Here is an 18,749-nt window from a genome sequence, read left to right as displayed (position 1 = left end):
ATGTGATTCGCCTCACGGAGCAGAACTTGGACCTCCAGGCTCACGCGGAGGATCTGGAGAACCGTTCCCGCCGAAACAACATCCGTATACGGGCGGTGCCGTGGGATGGTGAGGCGGGTGACCTACGAGGCTATGTGCAGGCACTTTTCTTGCAGATACTCGGGGAGGAGGACTTGCATGATATCAAGATGGACAGAATCCACAGGGTGGGTCTGCCCAGACGGGGAGGAGGGCCGCCCCCTGACATATTAGTCTGCGTGCATGACTTCCAGCTAAAAGAGCGTATCCTGCGGAAGGCGCGGGACCTTCCGTCCCTGCAATTCCGAGAGCACCACCCTCAACTTTATCAGGACTTGGCAGCTTCGACGCTCCAGAAGAGGCGCGAGTTCCGCCCGGTGACCGCCTTCCTAAGGGAGCGCAACATTCCTTACTCGTGGGGTCACCCCTTTCGCATCGTCTTTTGATGGCAGAACAGGCTGGTACAGGCCCGTTCTCTTCAAGCAGCAAAATATCTTCTGGGCATTGATGACGCAGCTCCTTCCCCAGTGGCTGGCAATTCACCTTCAAGGAGGCGACGACGGTCGTCCTCGTGGCATAGAGTGGGTTCGGAGACGGATCGCAGATGACCTGATCGCACGCTAAGCCTGCAGGAGAGAGGAGCAGCAGTGGCCTCTGTGGCCTCAGTGACGTTGGCTTCTTCCCAGCAGAGTTCCGGAGCGGCCTAATCCTTGGGCCAATGGGCCAATGGCCGATTTCTGAGAAGACCCCCGATCCGAGGCCCTGGGGGACCCGTCAGTGGTGTCCCGACCCCGTCCAGAGGAGGTCTCTTCGGACTACTATCCTCTGGGACTGTTGAGTATATCTCTGTGGTTTGTTTGCAAGTTGGAGGGGGGGTGGAGGGCCTTGGGGGGGGAAAGGGGAGGAGTTGGGGTGTGGGTGGGGGTGGGATGGATGGTGGTGACGACCGATGGTTGCTTGTGCCTGTTGTGAGTCTTGCTTCCCCTGGGAGAGCGCTACATAGGTCTCTGGATATCGCATTGATGAATGGCTGCGATCTGCGGTGTGGTGCCCTGACTAGGACTTTCTACCTTTTGCTGTGGGGCTGGGTTGTCTGGATGTTTGCGGAGGGAGGGGGGCAGGGTTGTGTTGGTTTAGCGACTGCAAGGTGGTGGAGTGTGATGTCTCCTCATGCCTCTTAGCATCGGCACATGGAACGTGAAGGGTCTCAACTCCCCGCGGAAGCGCCAAAAACTTTGGAAATACTTGTCGGACCATCACTTAGAGGTGGTGGGTCTCCAGGAGACCCATCTGGCGCACAGGGATGAGCTACGGCTCCAACATAAACAATTTCCCCTCATCTACAGGTCTTCTGCCTCCACCAAACACAGGGGGGTGGCACTTCTTTTTCGGGCAACCCTCCACTTCCAACCTGTGGGGGTGTGTTGTGACAAGGAAGGTCACTGGTTGATGGTTAAGGGGATGTTGCATGGCCGTATGTGTACGTTTGTGGTGGTGTACAGTCCCAATGCCCAGCAGAACAGTTTTCTCCAGGGTGTGTTGGATAAGGTGGGGGAATTTGTTGAGGGGCATTTGTTCCTATTGGGTGACTTCAATATGGTCTGGGACAAAGACCTGGACTGCTCTCGCGCTCAGAGGGTGGACTCCGGTGTCTTCTCCGCTGAGACGAAAAACCGGGTGGGGGATCTGGGGCTGATTGATGGTTGGCGCGCTGTGCATGCTCAGGCCCGAGATTATACCTTCTTCTCCCACGCCCACCAGTCCTACTCCCGCATAGACCACAGTTTTTGAGCCAGGCACTCAGGGGAGATGTCCGTGATTCCAGGGTTTTTCCGCTCTCTGTGTCAGATCATAGCTTACTAGTCCTCGTGCTTCAATGGTCGGTGAAGGGAGATGGCCTCCGGAGATGGTATTTTCCGGCGGCGCTTATCAGGGACGATGCCTCCTGTAAGGAGCTACAGAAGGCTATCAGAGACTTCCTGACTCTTAATCCGACCTCGGACACGTCAGTGTTCAATACCTGGGACGCTTGCAAGGCCTCGTTAAGGGGCACTTGCATCAGCCTCAATGCAAATCTCAACAAATTGAGGAGAAAGGAACGGGAGGATTTGGAAGAAGAGCTCGCCGTCTTGGAACGGGCGCACAAGTCGAACCCGTCCCGAGTAACCCTCCGACCCCTAACGGCTGTTCGGGGAAAATTGAAGGCTCAGTATACCAACCGAGCTGAGTTCACCCTCTTGCGGTTGCGGCGCGATTCCTACTCACAAGGGAACAAGGTAGGACGGCACTTGGCCCGCCAGCTCCGAGACAAAAGGGAGAAGGAATACATAGGAGGGATCCAGGACTCGGGGGGATCCTTGCAGCATCGAGACGAGGACAAAGCGAACACCTTTGGTCGATTCTATGCTGCACTGTACAAGGGTGACTATTTAGATAGCGGAGCCCAGGACGTGTTCCTGGCAGACCTTCCCATGCCGCAGGTCTCTAGGGAATGGAACGAGCTTTTGGCGGCCCCCATTTCCAGAACGGAGGTGTTGGAGGCTATTACTGCCCTGAAACCTCACAAGGCTCCAGGACCAGACGGCTATACTGCTCTTTTTTACAAATCATTTGCGACTGAACTGAGCGATTACCTAGTCTCCCTTTTCAACGAAATGACAGTCACTGGGAAGGCTTCTGGGACTATGGCCGAGGCCGTGATCACCGTGCTTCCCAAGCCGGGAAAGGATCTTTCCAACTGCTCGTCGTTTCGCCCGATAGCACTCCTCCATGTGGATGCTAAATTGTACTCCTCTATCATTGCCCGCAGGCTCCAGGACCTGATGCCGGCCATCATTCATCCGGACCAATCCGGGTTCATTAAGGGACGGCAGACGCATGACAACTTGCGACGGGTAATACATTTGATAGAGAAGGCCACCAGGTTCCGCATCCCGGCGATACTTGTGGGGCTGGATGCGGAGAAGGCCTTTGATCGTGTCGATTGGGGGTTCTTGTTTCGCACCCTGGCCGCTTTTGGCTTTTCGCACCAGTTCATAACCATGATTCGGGCGAATTATAGCAGCCCCAGCTCAAGGGTGGTGATTAACGGGCATCGGTCTGCCTGTTTCCCTAACTCACGGGGGACGAGGCAGGGATGTCCTCTCTCCCCTCTCCTCTTTGCCTTGAGTATCGAACCCTTGGCGCTCGCGGTGCGGGGGAGGGAACAGATCGGAGGTCTTCCCTTTACGGGTGAACAGCATAAAATTTCCCTCTTTGCAGACGATGTGTTGTTGTCGGTGGGGGATCCGGCTCAATCACTGCCGCATATTCAGGTGGTCCTGTCCCAATTTGAGGCGGTAGCTGGGTTCAAGGTCAACTTTGACAAATCCTACATACTGAACTTAACTCTTCCTCCAGCAGAAGTGGAGCGGGTGCGCTCGCTCACGGCACTACCATGGGCGTCCACCTCTTTGTTATATCTGGGGGTTCATTTGACCTCTACCGTAGGATCCTTATTCTCGGCTAACTTCCCCCCAATGCTAGCTACGATAGGAGCAGAGCTGGACCGGTAGAAGCCGAAATTTCTCTCATGGCTTGGCAGGTTCCATGCCCTTAAGATGGTCCTTCTACCTAAGTTCCTCTATTTGTTTCAGGCCCTTCCCATCCCTATAGAGGTGGACTTTTTCCGGCTCTTGAAAACCTTGATGCTGAGATTTGTCTGGCAGGGAGGACGGGCACGCATCCCCTTCACAACGCTACGTCGACCGCGGAAGGAGGGCGGAGTGGGGTTTCCTGACATGCTCTTGTACTATAGAGCCGCGCAGCTGAGAGTGCTGGTAGAATGGTCCCAGCAGTTCTCAGAGACACACTGGCTGCATATGGATAGGAGTGGGCTGGGAGATCGATCTGGGACTTGGTCTGGAAGCCTAAGGCGGACAGGCCCAAGAATGCCTACATTAGCACCCCCACTAGCACAGTGCTGAAGGTGTGGGACACGGTCTCCAGCGATGATCGCTGGACCACGTTTCCATCCCCCTTTACTCCCATTCCCTTTAACCCAGCCTTCCCGCCGGCGATGCAGGAGGGACCCTTCAGGTTATGGAGAGAGGGAGGTTGTCGGGCGCTCACGCATTTGTTCCATGGAGTGGCACCCCTTACGTTCCACAACTGCATGCGTGACTATGGGATCCCGGCCACTAAACGCTTCCGCCACACCCAGATTCTCCACTGGGCAACATCGGCGGGTGTAGGCGATGCCGCCACCCGACCACTTTCAGCGTTCGAGTCCTTTCTCCTATGCACTTCCACTATGAGAGGGATGATTTCCTTCCTGTATGGACTGCTGCTGGCCACTACGGTCTCTCCACGCCCCCGCTATATGGAACACTGGGAGGTCCTTTTGGGCCGAGACATTTCCGAAGACGAATGGAAAAGCCTCTGGCGCGACATCTCGGCGCATAACCACTCGGTGAGCCTTAAGGAGGCACACTTGAAGACCATGCACGATTAGTATCTTTACCCGTCCAAGCTCCATCGAATATTTCCGGCTTCTTCAGATAGGTGTTGGAGGGGCTGTGGATTATTGGGAGATTTCCGCCACATTTGGTGGGATTGCCCGATCATTCGCCCATTCTGGGCTGAAATTCTGTCCCATATCAAGGATATCTTGGGATATCCGATCTCGGATTCGATGGCTCATGTTCTGTTGGGGCTTCGCGACCCGTTGTTGGAACACCAAACTAAAGCGGATAAACGTATCCTATGGCTCTGCTTGGGGGCGGCCAAGCTCACATTGGCTGCTGCCTGGAAGAAACCGACTGCCCCTGCTACGTCTTAGTAGCACGCAAGATTATGGGGGCTGCTGAGCATGGAGAGAATGGCGGACATCTTCCTGGGCAATTTTAAAAACTTCCTGTTCCGATGGGGTCCCCTGGTCCGCTTCCTGTCATGAGGCCTGCCATCTGCGCTCTGCCTATCCACGTTTCGCACTCTTCACCTCTTCCAGGTTTAATCAGGGTACATGAATGTGGGGTTTAGAGTGTATGAGTGTTTTGTCGTCACCACCAAGGGGGGGGGGAACTAGTTGGGTATTTGGGTTTGTTAACTGTTGCGGCACTACGTAGCTCGTGGGGGTTGTCAGGACTATGAGCCCTTGCAGCACTTTTTCATTGCCTGTCTCCTGAACTGGAACGGATCCGAGCACTTAACTCCTTGGCATGCATTGGACTTGAGACCTGAACTTTATTGCCATCCCATGCCCCTTGCATCCTCTCCATTTGTTGTTTGTGTGTGCTTTTCATGGCACCCCCTGTGTGGGGCATCCGGACGGACTGCCGCTTGTATAAGTTTTTCTTTTCTCTTTTTCTTTTTCCTGCAAAATCTAAATAAAAATTTTACAAAAAAAAGCCAGGTCTTATGGCTCTTCCTGAATTCTTTCAGTGTGGGGCTTCTTTTGATGCTGAGGGGGAGTTCATTCCAGGTCTTGGCCATGATGTAGGAGAAGGGTGTGCCTCTTGTCTGGTTCTGTGGATACAGAGGATTTCAGGCAAGGCTTGGTCAGCGGAGTGGAGGTTTCTTTTGGGGGTGTAGAAGGAGATTGAGATATTGGAGTCTAGTGTTGTGGAGGGCTTTATAGGTGTGTGTGAGCAGCTTGAAGGTCACTCTTTTTTGGATGTATGACGTTACAACGCATACTATTACAACGCATGCTTTTACAACGCATTTTTTACAACGCAAGTACCTTTACAATGCATGACTGTACAACACATTCTATTACAACGCGAAATAGTAATATTAATAGAAAAGTACCATTACAACGAAATCACTTATAAAGCATACCTTTACAACGCATAAAAAATCGTTTTTTTTAATTTTGTTAAATAAACCTGGCACGGGATGCAGGGAAAATAGGGATTTTGGGAGGGGAAGTGTATTAAAATGTTGGGAAAAACTGAACGTAAATATACCGAAATTCAAAGTTTTTTTAAAATGAATGCTCGAGTATTAAAATTAATACTCGGGTATTAAAAAAAGTACTCGTGCAATTTCCAGAAATGTAATTTTAAAAGAAAGTTAAAATCATACTAATAAAACATACAAAAAAATAGTAGCATATTAATAAAAAGACTAAACGTAATTACAAACAATTTTCACTCACGTAGTCGCCATTTTAAAAATTTAAGATGAAGTAATTGTCCTACAACTCTTTTCATGAAAGTAACACCACAACACTAATTATAAAATGGATGCCAAAACGGAACAAGAAAGTTAAAAGAACACTTTTTAAAACGCAACTTTAAATTATAAGTTTCCATAGAAAATGAAAGGATTTAAAAAGCACATTTAAACGCTGTGTTTCTCACTATTTTAAATAACAATGACTAAAACTTATAAATACGAGCAAAACACCATTTTGAAAACAGTTGATTATCAACTCCCAGAGTGGCCAGATGCCAAACGCTGACCCTCTGACCCACTGACCTATTTAGCGAGCTACGACTGGATTTCATTTTATAAACAATATTTATCAACATTCAAGTAAGTGTATAAACAAATTTTAAGTTAAAATAATTTAAAATAAGTATTATTAATAATACTTATATTTCGTTAATTTACAGATTTACTATACTTCGCAAAATAGAGAAAGGATTTTCTACGTGTTAAACAACTTAAAAAATTATATAAGTTCCAACACATATTATTCTTTATTTTTCAAACTAGTATAAATTTGCAGCAAAACGCTATTGCTTTAAAAATTGTAACACAAATTAAAACTTTTAAAATCCAAAACAAATTTCTTCATGACACATTTTTCTCACATTAGAGAAATATAAAAAAATAGAGTGTAATGTTTACCATGTGAATAATTTTTTTTTTTTAATTAAACAAATGTCAATTATTTTTTTAAACAGCCAAACTGAAAAATTTGTGAAAGTGATAATAATTCGAAAAAGCGATTTGAAAAAGGAGCCACACTCCTTACCAACTATAAATAAAAAGGTACTTGAGAAATTATTTTGAGTTAATTCAAATTTACCAAAAGTATGAAAATTATTTCTAAAACAAGCACATTTATTGTCATTCTTACAGAAAATAATCAAGTAAGAAAATAACAGGGACTTTCTTCTTTGACCAAAAAAAGGACGACTTTTAAAACAGGTATTCAGAAAAGGGGGTGGTGATGAACAGAGTGCCTGAATTAAGCAGACCACTCTTACCCAGTCCAAAGATCAGGGCTTGATCCATCACCATCCCAGCTCAGAACTTGGCTATATGCAAATTAGTCCGTTCATGTCCCAGTGCATGATGGGAACAGGGCAAACCAAACTACCAAGCCAATTCTTGTACTGGGAAGGAAACAAGCTTCGGGGGACCGGTTTCTGCCATTTCAGGCGTCGTCGGCCCGGCTTGCTTGAATCCTGATGGTGCAATGAGCAAGGGACTCACATCTGAGTATACCCTTCCACGCTTGTGGTGGACAAAATGATTCAGAAAAGGGGGTGGTGATGAACAGAGTGCCTGAATTAAGCAGACCACTCTTACCCAGTCCAAAGATCAGGGCTTGATCCATCACCGTTTTTTAGCTCACTGCACCATCCCAGCTCAGAACTTGGCTATATGCAAATTAGTCAGTTCCTGTCCCAGTGCATGATGGGAACAGGGCAAACCAAACTACCAAGCCAATTCTTGTACTGGGAAGGAAACAAGCTTCCGGGGACCGGTTTCTGCCATTTCAGGCATCGTCGGCCCGGCTTGCTTGAATCCTGATGGTGCAATGAGCAAGGGACTCACATCTGAGTATACCCTTCCACGCTTATGGTGGACAAAATGATTCAGAAAAGGGGGTGGTGATGAACAGAGTGCCTGAATTAAGCAGACCACTCTTACCCAGTCCAAAGATCAGGGCTTGATCCATCACCGTTTTTTAGCTCACTGCACCATCCCAGCTCAGAACTTGGCTATATGCAAATTAGTCCGTTCCTGTCCCAGTGCATGATGGGAACAGGGCAAACCAAACTACCAAGCCAATTCTTGTACTGGGAAGGAAACAAGCTTCCGGGGACCGGTTTCTGCCATTTCAGGCGTCGTCGGCCCGGCTTGCTTGAATCCTGATGGTGCAATGAGCAAGGGACTCACATCTGAGTATACCCTTCCACGCTTATGGTGGACAAAATGATTCAGAAAAGGGGGTGGTGAAGAATTGGCTTGGTAGTTTGGTCTGCCCTGTTCCCATGATGCACTGGGCCAGGGACAGACTAATTTGCATATAGCCAGGTTCTGAACTGGGATGGTGCAGTGAGCTAAAAAACGGTGATGGATCAAGCCCTGATCTGTTGACTGGGTAGGAGTGTTCTGATTAACTCAGATACTCTGTCCATCACCACCCCTTTTTGAAATTATTTTGGCCACCATGAGTGTGGAAGGGTATGCTCAGACATGAGTCCCTTGCTCACTGCACCATCAGGATTCAAGCAAGCCGGGTCGAAGACGGCTGTAATGCCAGAAACCGGTCCCCGGAAGCTTGTTTCCTTTCCAGTGAAAAATTGGCTTGGTAGTTTGGTCTGCCCTGTTCCCATGATGCACTGGGCCACGGACAGACTAATTTGCATATAGCCAGGTTCTGAACTGGGATGGTGCAGTGAGCTAAAAAACGGTGATGGATCAAGCCCTGATCTGTTGACTGGGTAGGAGTGTTCTGATTAACTCAGATACTCTGTCCATCACCACCCCTTTTTGAAATTATTTTGGCCACCATGAGTGTGGAAGGGTATGCTCAGACATGAGTCCCTTGCTCACTGCACCATCAGGATTCAAGCAAGCCGGGTCGAAGACTGCTGTAATGCCAGAAACCGGTCCCCGGAAGCTTGTTTCCTTTCCAGTGAAGAATTGGCTTGGTAGTTTGGTCTGCCCTGTTCGAATGATGCACTGGGCCAGGGACAGACTAATTTGCATATAGCCAGGTTCTGAACTGGGATGGTGCAGTGAGCTAAAAAACGGTGATGGATCAAGCACTGATCTGTTGACTGGGTAGGAGTGTTCTGATTAACTCAGATACTCTGTCCATCACCACCCCTTTTTGAAATTATTTTAAAACAGGTAAATAATTTTAAAAGAAATGCAGTGTACTTATTTAATAATATAAAGCCTGAAAAATGAAACAGTTCAAAAAAATTAGGAAAAGTAGAGGAACAATGTGATAAAATAGGGACAAACTTTACTATTCTAACTACAAACAATAGCAGCAACAGGGAAAGTATTTAAAAGTATAGGGACATAATTTACAATTCTAACTCCAGGAAGGTACAGCAGTAGGAAAAGTGTGGGACGGTGTAGGGGCAGCATATACTATTCTAACTCCAGTAAGGTGCAGGAGTAGGGTAAGTGTGGGATATTGTAGGGGCAGAATTTAATATTCTAACTCAAGGATGGTGCAGCAGTAGGGAAAGTGTGGGATAGTGTAGGGGCAGAATTTACTATTCTAACTCCAGGAAGGTGCAGCAGTAGGGCAAGTGTGGGATAGTGTAGGGTCAGGATTTACTATTCTAACTCCAGGAAGGTGCAGCAGTAGGGAAATTGTGGGATACTGTAGGGGCAGGATTTACTATTCTAACTCCAAGATGGTGCAGCAGTAGAGAAAGTGTGGGATAGTGTAGGGGCAGGATTTACTATTCTAACTCCAGGAAGGTGCAGCAGTAGGGAAAGTGTGGGATAGTGTATGGGTACCATTTCATTTTTTAAAACAACAGTAAAAGAAATATAAACTTATGCACAGAAATACTGACATTTTGGTTTCTTAAATAAACATTTTAAACAATAAACAACACAATCATACTGTTCTCTTTTTGCAGATTCTCATTAAAGTCTCCAAAAAAATACAAAGTCAAAACCCAGAACATCAGAAATAAACTCCAAGCTAACAAGACCAGACTCAAAAGGTAATTCAAATAATAAATGTAAGCTATGTAAAAAATCAATTAACAATACTGCAGTATTAATACTCCAGGAAAGAACAGCAGTAGGGAAATTGTAGGATATTGTAGGGGCAGCATTTCCTATTCTAACTCCAGGAAGGTGCAGCAGAAAGGAAAGTGTGGGATAGTGTAGGGGCAGCATTTACTATTCTAACTCCAGGAAGGTGCTGGAGTAGGGAAAGTGTAGGATAATGTAGGGCCAGGATTTACTATTCTAACCACAGAATGGTGCAGCAGTAGGGAAAGTGTGGGATAGTGTAGGGGCAGAATTTACTATTCTAACTCCAAGAGGATGCAGCAGTAGGTAAAGTGTGGGATTGTGTAGGGGCAGGATTAACTATTCTAACTCCAGGAAGGTGCATCAGTCTGGAAAGTGTAGGATAATGTAGGGGCAAGATTTACGATTCTAACTCCAGGATGGTGCAGCAGTAGGGAAAGTGTGGGATAGTGTAGGGGCAGGATTTACTATTCTAACTCCAGGAAGGTGCAGCAGTAGGGAAAGTGTGAGATAGTGTAGGGACTGGATTTACTATTCTAAGCCCAAGAAGGTGCAGCAGAAGGGAAAGTGTGGGAAAGTGTATGAGTACCATTTCAATATGTAAAACAACAGTAAATTAAATTTAAACTTATGCACAGAAATGCGTACATTTTGGTTTCTTAAAAAAGCATTTTAAACACTGAACAACATAATCATACTGTTCTCTTTTAGCAGATTCTCAACAAAGTCAAAACCCAGAACATCAGAAATAAACTCCAAGGAAACAAGACCAGACTCAAAAGGTAATTCAAATAATAAATAATAGCTATGTAAAAAATCAACTGACACTACTGCAGTATTAATACTCCAGGAAGGTACAGAATTGGTAAATTGTAGGATATTGTAGGGGCAGCATTTCCTATTCTAACTCCAGGAAGGTGCAGCAGTAAGGAAAGGGGATAAAGTGTGGAATAGTGTAGGGGCAGCATTTACTATTCTAACTCCAGGATGGTGCAGCAGTAGGGAAAGTGTAGAATAATGTAGGGGCAGGATGTACTATTCTAACTCAAAGAAGGTGCAGCAGTAGGGAAAGTGTGGGATTGTGTAGGGGCAGGATTTACTATTCTAACTCCAGGAAGGTGCAGCAGTAGGGAAAGTGTGGGATAATGTAGGTGCAGGATTTACTATTCTAACTCCAAGAAGGTGCAACAGTAGGGAAAGTGTGGAATAATGTAGGGTCAGGATTTACTATTCTAACTCCAGGAAGGTGCATCAGAAGGGACAGTGTGGGAAAGTGTATGGGTACCATTTCATTTTTTTAAATGACAGTAAATTAAATATAAACTAATGCACAGAAATGCAGACATTTTGGTTTCTTTAAAAATCATTTTATACAATAAACAACATAATCATACTGTTCTCTTTTTGCAGATTCTCATTAAAGTCTCCTAAAATATACAAACAAAGTCAAAACCCAGAACATCAGAAATAAACTCCAAGGAAACAAGACCAGACTCAAACGGTAATTCAAAAAAGAAATGTAAGCAATGTAAAAAATCAATTGACAATACTGGAGTATGAATACTCCAGGAAGTTACAGCAGTGGAGAAATAGTAGGATAGTGTAGGGGCAGTATTTCATATTCTAACTCCATGAAGGTGCAGCAGTAGGGAAAGTGTGGGATAGTGTAGGGTCAGCATTTACTATTCTAACTCCAGGAAGGTGCAGCAGTAGGGAAAGTGTGGGATAGTGTAGGGGCAGGATTTACTATTCTAACTCCAAGAAAGTGCAACAATAGGGAAAGTGTGAGATAGTGTAGGGGCAGGATTTACTATTCGAACTCCAGGAAGGTGCATCAGTAGGGAAAGTGTGGGATAGTGTAAGGGCAGGATTTACTATTCTAACTCCAGGAAGGTGCATCAGAAGGGAAAGTGTGGGAAAGTGTATGGGTACCATTTCATTTTGTAAAATAACAGTAAATTAAATATAAACCAATGCACAGAAATGCAGACATTTTGGTTTCTTTAAAAAGCATTTTAAACAATAAACAACATAATCATACTGTTCTCTTTTTGCAGATTCTCATTAAAGTCTCCTAAAAAAAACTAAGTCAAAACCCAGAACATCAGAAATAAACTCCAAGGAAACAAGACCAGACTCAAAAGGTAATTCTAAAAAGAAATGTAAGCAATGTAAAAAATCAAATGACAATACTGCAGTATTAATACTCCAGGAAGGTACAGCAGTAGAGAAATAGTAGGATAGTGTAGGGGCAGCATTTCATATTCTAACTCCAGGAAGGTGCAGTAGTAGAGAACGTGTGGGATAGTGTAGGGGCAGAATTTACTATTCTAACTCCAGGAAGGTGCAGCAGTAGGGAAAGTGTGGGATAGTGTAGGGGCAGGATTTATAATTCTAACTCCAAGAAAGTGCAACAGTAGGGAAAGTGTGAGATAGTGTAGGGGCAGGATTTACTATTCGAACTCCAGGAAGGTGCATCAGTAGGGAAAGTATGGGATAGTGTAGGGGCAGGGTTTACTATTCTAACTCCAGAAAGGTGCATCAGTAGGGAAAGTGTGAGATACTGTAGGGTCAGCATTTACTATTCTAACTTCTGGAAGGTGCATCAGTAGGGAAAGTGTGGGATAGTGTAGGGGCAAGATTTACTAATCTTACTCCAAGAAGGTGCAACAGTAGGGAAAGTGTGGGATGGTGTAGGAGCAGGATTTACTATTCTAACTCCAGGAAGGTGCAGAAGTAGGAAAAGTGGAGGATAGTGTAGTATATATTTAATTTTTTTTAAACACATACTAAAATTAATCTCTTTTTTTCACAGAAAATGTCAACTCAGGAAACAGCTTCATACATCAAATCTAGAAAAGGAAACCATTTATTAAAACATGCAGGATATATATATTGTAAAGAAAGGATACGTTTTCCACGGAATCATTGGAGGTGTGTGCAATACTACTCATCCCATTGCAGCGGCAGAGCGGTTACCCATGATGATATCATTATTAAAACAACTGATCATAACCACTCTGCCTCTGTAATGGAGATTGAAGTAAGGGAAACCTTAAATGAAATGAAAGAAATTGCATGCACCTCCAATGATTCTACGGGATCTATTTTAGGAGAGGTTGCACAGCATGTCCCCAGTCATGTTGCTAGTAATATGCCTATTATTCCTAATTTGAGAAGAATTATACAAAGACAAAAGCAGGCAAGTAACACACATACTACAACTCCTAATACTTTTTCTAACATTGTAATTCCTAATGAACTGACTATTTCTTTTGCTAATGAACCATTCCTTCTGCATGACAACAAAAACCCTCAAAAACGTATTCTTATCTTTAGTACACCCCGCAACCTTGTTTAGTTAGAAAATAGTGAAATTTGGATGATGGATGGGACGTTTAAAAGTACACCCCATCCTTTCACCCAAATTTATACTATTCACACAAAAATTAACAATAATGTGATCCCCTTAGTATATAGTTTGCTACCGGATAAGCAATCTGCAACCTATAATGAACTTTTACCAGTTATTAAAAAACATAACATCAAAAAGTCCTAGGAAAATAATTGTTGATTTTGAATTGACTATGATCAATGTGATCACTAAAACGTACACGGATACCCAAATTCAGGGATGTTTTTTCCATTTTTCCCAGGCATTCTGGCGTAAACTACAAAAAACATCCCTGGTTGCAGATTACTCAACTGATAGCAAACTTCAGTTTGAACTAAAAAAATTAACAGCTCTTTGCTTTGTTCCTCCCGAAAGTGTAGTCGAGTACTACATTGCTATTACAGAATCTGAATTTTTTAATGAAAATGAAGATACATTGGCACCCATACTAAATTATTTTGAGGACACATGGATTGGACACCTAAGCAGATCGGGTCTCAGGAGGAATCCACGTTACCATGTGGAGTGGTGGAACTGTTACACGAGCTGTTTAGAGGGAGAAGCAAAAACAAATAATGCCATAGAGGGATGGCATAACTCCTTCAACCATACAATTGGCAAACCACACCCTAACTTCTACTCTTTTCTGGAAACTTTGAAGAAGGAGCAAAGTTTTCAAGAATTGAGACTTTCACAAACGTTAACTGGTAGCCTAAACCCACGAATTTCAACCAAATCAAGGGAAATGTCTGAGAGACTATTGGGTGTACTACAACAGTTTTCATTGTGTGTGGCTCTAGACTACCTAGAAAATGTTGCTAACATTCTCCATTTCTAAAAAAAATGTCACCTTACTTTCCTGCTTTGACCTAAATTTATCCAAATACAAAATTCTATTGGCAGTAACATTTTTCTAAAACATTTTTTCAAAATTTACGTCGGGTCAGCCTACCTGTAGTTTCCTTCTTTCTTTTTTTTTCTTCTCTTTTCCTCCATAATATATCCATTTTTTCAAAACCAAAGTTTTTTCCAAAGTGTTTCTCCAGTTCAAACTTCAAACCATCTTAAAGCATTGCTTATATTGAATGCATTAAAGAATTGGTAAAAAAATGTCTTCTTGGCTTTCGCCAAAAAATTTCTTCTTAAAAAAGCTTCTTAACAAGTGCATATATTTTTATTTTCTTCTTTAAACAGAAAAGTATAAACTAAAAATAAAAATTGTGATTGTTTTAAAAACTGTAAAAAATATGAAATACATGTGGAACATCTTGGAAAATAAAAATCTTGAAAATCCTATTTTTTCCAAAGTCTATGTTTAGCTATTTTTAAACTCCACAAAATCCATGTTCTATTAAAATCCTTCTTTCCCTCCGTCCAAAGAACTTTTTCATCTTCTTGTAGGTCATGGGCAAAGTTTTTCAAGGGTGATTACCATTCTATTTTAAAAGCAAGATCCATAGAATGTTATTTTTCCAAAGTCCTCCTGGATAGGGAAGAAATCCTTTTTTCTACTGTAATATTTTTAGCCAAAAAAATCCATTCTCCATAAGCATCCTGATAAAATCCCCAAAAAGCCAAATGCAAATTCTTTCAAACTCCTTTTTTTTCTGAATCCATTTTCTTCTTGAATGGAAAACATGGTGCAGAAAATGCAAAAACACTATAATTGCATCCTAAAATTAAAAGTAACTCCTAGCAAAACATTTTCTCTCTATATCACTCTTCCTACATTTCTAATAATTCTCGACGGACTTACTTGTGTAATTTCGAAACGCCATGTGTTCAAAATGTAAACTTAAAAATCAATTCCGAAACAATTTCTACCTCCTAGCAAAACATATTCTCACTATATGAGAAAAGACCATGCACATCAAAAAAGTACTACCTTCTTGCAAACCATATTCTCGCTATATCACCCTTACTATTTTCTATAAAGTTCCACAACCAAATTTTTTCAAATCTGAAAATAAATGTCAACCAAATTAACCAAACAAAACAAAGAAGCTTTTTTTCTAACCTATAAACATCAATTTTTATCTTTCCATGCTGGGGAAAATCAACGAGATATTTCAAAACAATGCATTTTCAGGTATACATTTGCATAAAGAAAACAAATGTCAAAAATCATTGTATTACATTTGTTTTAAATTATTTTAAACATTTCAACCCCCAAATTACTTTTACCTTTTAGCGACCCGACATAGACATATTCTAGTTACATGATCGGCGACATGCTGTTTTTACTAAATTAACATTCTTTTTGTAAACCGCAACCTCTCCTTATCCTTTCTTTACAATATATATATACTTTTTTTTCTATTATGTATAAATAAAGTTAAAAGTGTTTCCTACCTGTGCTCTGATCAGCTTCCTGCTGCTTCCTCCATCGATGTTTTTCAAAATGGCCGCTTACGTAAACGTGAACGCGTCAACGTCATCGGAAGCTGCAAAGATTGAAAAGGGACTATTTAATAAAATAATATTTACAAAATTAAATTATTTTTGGTACTGTTATATTAATTTATTAAAATTATGTAAACTATGTAAAAAAATGAGTACATTTTTTACTTTCACAAAGTATTTTTTTTATAAAAAAAGAAACAAACAAAACTATTGTACCTTTTTTCATAAATGTATTAATCTTAACTTTAACTAAAACTAAAATATTGCAACATGTAAATTAATGTTTTTTCCTTCTTACCTCTATGCTTATTCCATTTCCTTTCAAAAGTTCTCCATTCATCCTTTTTCTTTGCTTCAAAAGTAGAGCCGCGAAATTCATAGCTTCAACTGTGAAAATAAAAGGACAAATGTTCCCATTGAAATCAATGCAAAAGCGTGGGAAAATCTTTTGACTAATTCTTATTTAATAATTGTTATACTTTTTCAAATGTTACAATAATTCTAAATGTAGCTAAAATATCTTTGATCTTTTCCTAATATTTTTTATATTTTTTAAAAATAAAAATAAAAATGTTCAAATAATTTTCTTTTTTTCAAAATTACTAATACTATTTCTTGATGAAAATAAATATATTAATATTTTATAAATAAACTTTCAAAAAATTTATTTTTTAAAAACTAAACTCTTAATTACTTTAGAAATAATTCCCTCTAATTTTAATGTTTTATTGTTACCTGAGTATTACAATACTTCAACTATACTCCATTTCCCCTCAAATAATATTTCGTTAAATAATTCTCTGTTAATTAATTCCCTCTTTAAAAAATGTTTACAATGTTTCTTAAGTATTAATTTAATTCTTCTAAACTAATGAATTTATTCCCTCAAAATATATTTTAATTATTATTACCTGAGTATTTTAATTCTCTGTTAATTAATTCCCCCAAAATTTCCGCATTTTTATTAATACCTGAGTATTAAATTACTTCAAACATACTTCAATTACCCTCACAGAAATCTATTTATAAAAAACAAAAAAAACAAAATAAGAACAAAATAATATCTACAATAATACATAATACTTACGTTGTAAAGGCACTTGCGTTGTAAATGAATGCGTTGTAAAGACATGCATTGTAAAAGTACTTGTGTTGTAAAACGTTGCGTTGTAATGGTAGTGCATTGTAAAAGTTGCGTTGTAAAGGATGTTCCCCCTCTTTTTTGACGGGGACCAAGTGGAGTGATTGTTTATGCTTGGTAATGTGGTCTTGTCGTGGGATGCTGAAGATGAGTCTTGCTGTGGTGTTCTAGACAGTCTGAAGTTTGTGGAGTAGAGATTTGCTGATTCCGGCACAGAGGGCGTTCCCGTAGTCCAGCCTGCTGGTGATGAGTGCTTGGGTGATGGTCTTCCTTGATTCGGGATGTGGGTCTATTTGAAGGTCTTGCTGAGTATGTGGAGGGTGTTGAGGTATGTGGAAGCAGCCGCGTTAGCCTATGGGTTTGTCACATGAAACATGTTTATCCACTTTAAATCTAAGTTGGGGAGACTTACTGCTGTGGTAATACCATTTGTGGCACACTGCATGTGAGGATTTGAATTTTACTTGATTAGAAGCATTTAATATTGATAAATGTTTTCCTAGCATTCTGCTGATAACTTCACCTGGAATTTTTTGGTGGTTACTACTGATAATTGTGCTTGGGGTGGTCATAGTGTAATGTTAATACATACCCCCAGCACAACCCCTACACTTTACAAACACCACTACACTACCCTAAACCCTAAAACACTACCCCCAGCATGAACCTCTACACTACATAAACACCACTGCACTACCCTAAACCCATAAACACTACCCCCTACAGTAGAGGAACACCACTGGACTATCCTAAACCCTAAAAAACTACCCCCAGCACTACCCCTACACTACACAAACACCACTGCACTACTCTAAACCCTAAGTCTGCACCATGGTGCAAGGGTGCCTGTATCAACACATGCCTGCAGTTTCAGCAGCTGTGCAGAGGGAAGCACAGACCTGCAACATATTTATATACATATGTTGCATCCCTGTGCTTCGGAAGTACCACAGCATGCTGTAGTTAAACAGTTTACAGTGTCACGCTGCAGCACTTACTTATAATTCTGCACTTATCTTATGCATTCACCACACATCACAAATGCATTCTTTTAGTCAATTATGCAGTACACATACATTCATCTAAACTTTCTCACACTAGCATACAAGTTTAGCTCTTTTTTAACCAGAGTAGAAAGTTCTGAAAATAACTTTTTTTTCCTGTTTTGTAGTTTTGTATTTTTGTTTTGTTTTTTGAACGATTGTTTTTTTTTTTTTAATATGAAAAAAAAAACTGAACGGGACAAACAGAACAATGAACTTTAGGGCAAAAAAAACAGTCTAACAGTGATATAACTCCAGAGCCCTGCAAACCAAATCAACTGATTGCTCCCCATAGCAAAGCAACCTATTGCATTTTATGCAATGAATTCTTGCATTTGCCAGTTGGGGCCGGATGTCCAAAGTAGATGTCGAAGTGGACGCCCCAGAAGTGCTTGCAACTTGAGGTGGTGGTGGTTCAGTAAGCTGCAGTCTCTTGCACTCCTCTCTTGCCAGATTTACAGGATGCAAACTGTGCAGATGTTTAAAGATGCTGGCAGTTCCACAAGAATATTTTGTGTTAGGGTCTGCTCTTGATAAAACTGCCTTGCAAATTTTGCAGGTTACCTTTGTGGCATTTGTTTTCTTCAATCCTTCTGGGAATGGTAAAAATCTCCGGGCAATTGATCCAAATCTCTTGGGGCGTGGTGGTTTAGAATCAAACCCCTCTTCAATGGACTGTTCTGAATCAGAAGAAGGCTGATTTGAAGTCATTTTTGCAATCTTAAGATGAAACAGGCCTGTAATCAACAAAACCAACATCAGTGATGTCATCAGTGATGTTACTCACCGTGTCATGAAT

This window comes from Lissotriton helveticus, chromosome 8 (assembly GCF_964261635.1).
Source record: "Lissotriton helveticus chromosome 8, aLisHel1.1, whole genome shotgun sequence".
NCBI classification, from domain to species: domain Eukaryota; kingdom Metazoa; phylum Chordata; class Amphibia; order Caudata; family Salamandridae; genus Lissotriton; species Lissotriton helveticus.
Note: the sequence above shows the minus strand (reverse complement) of the source record.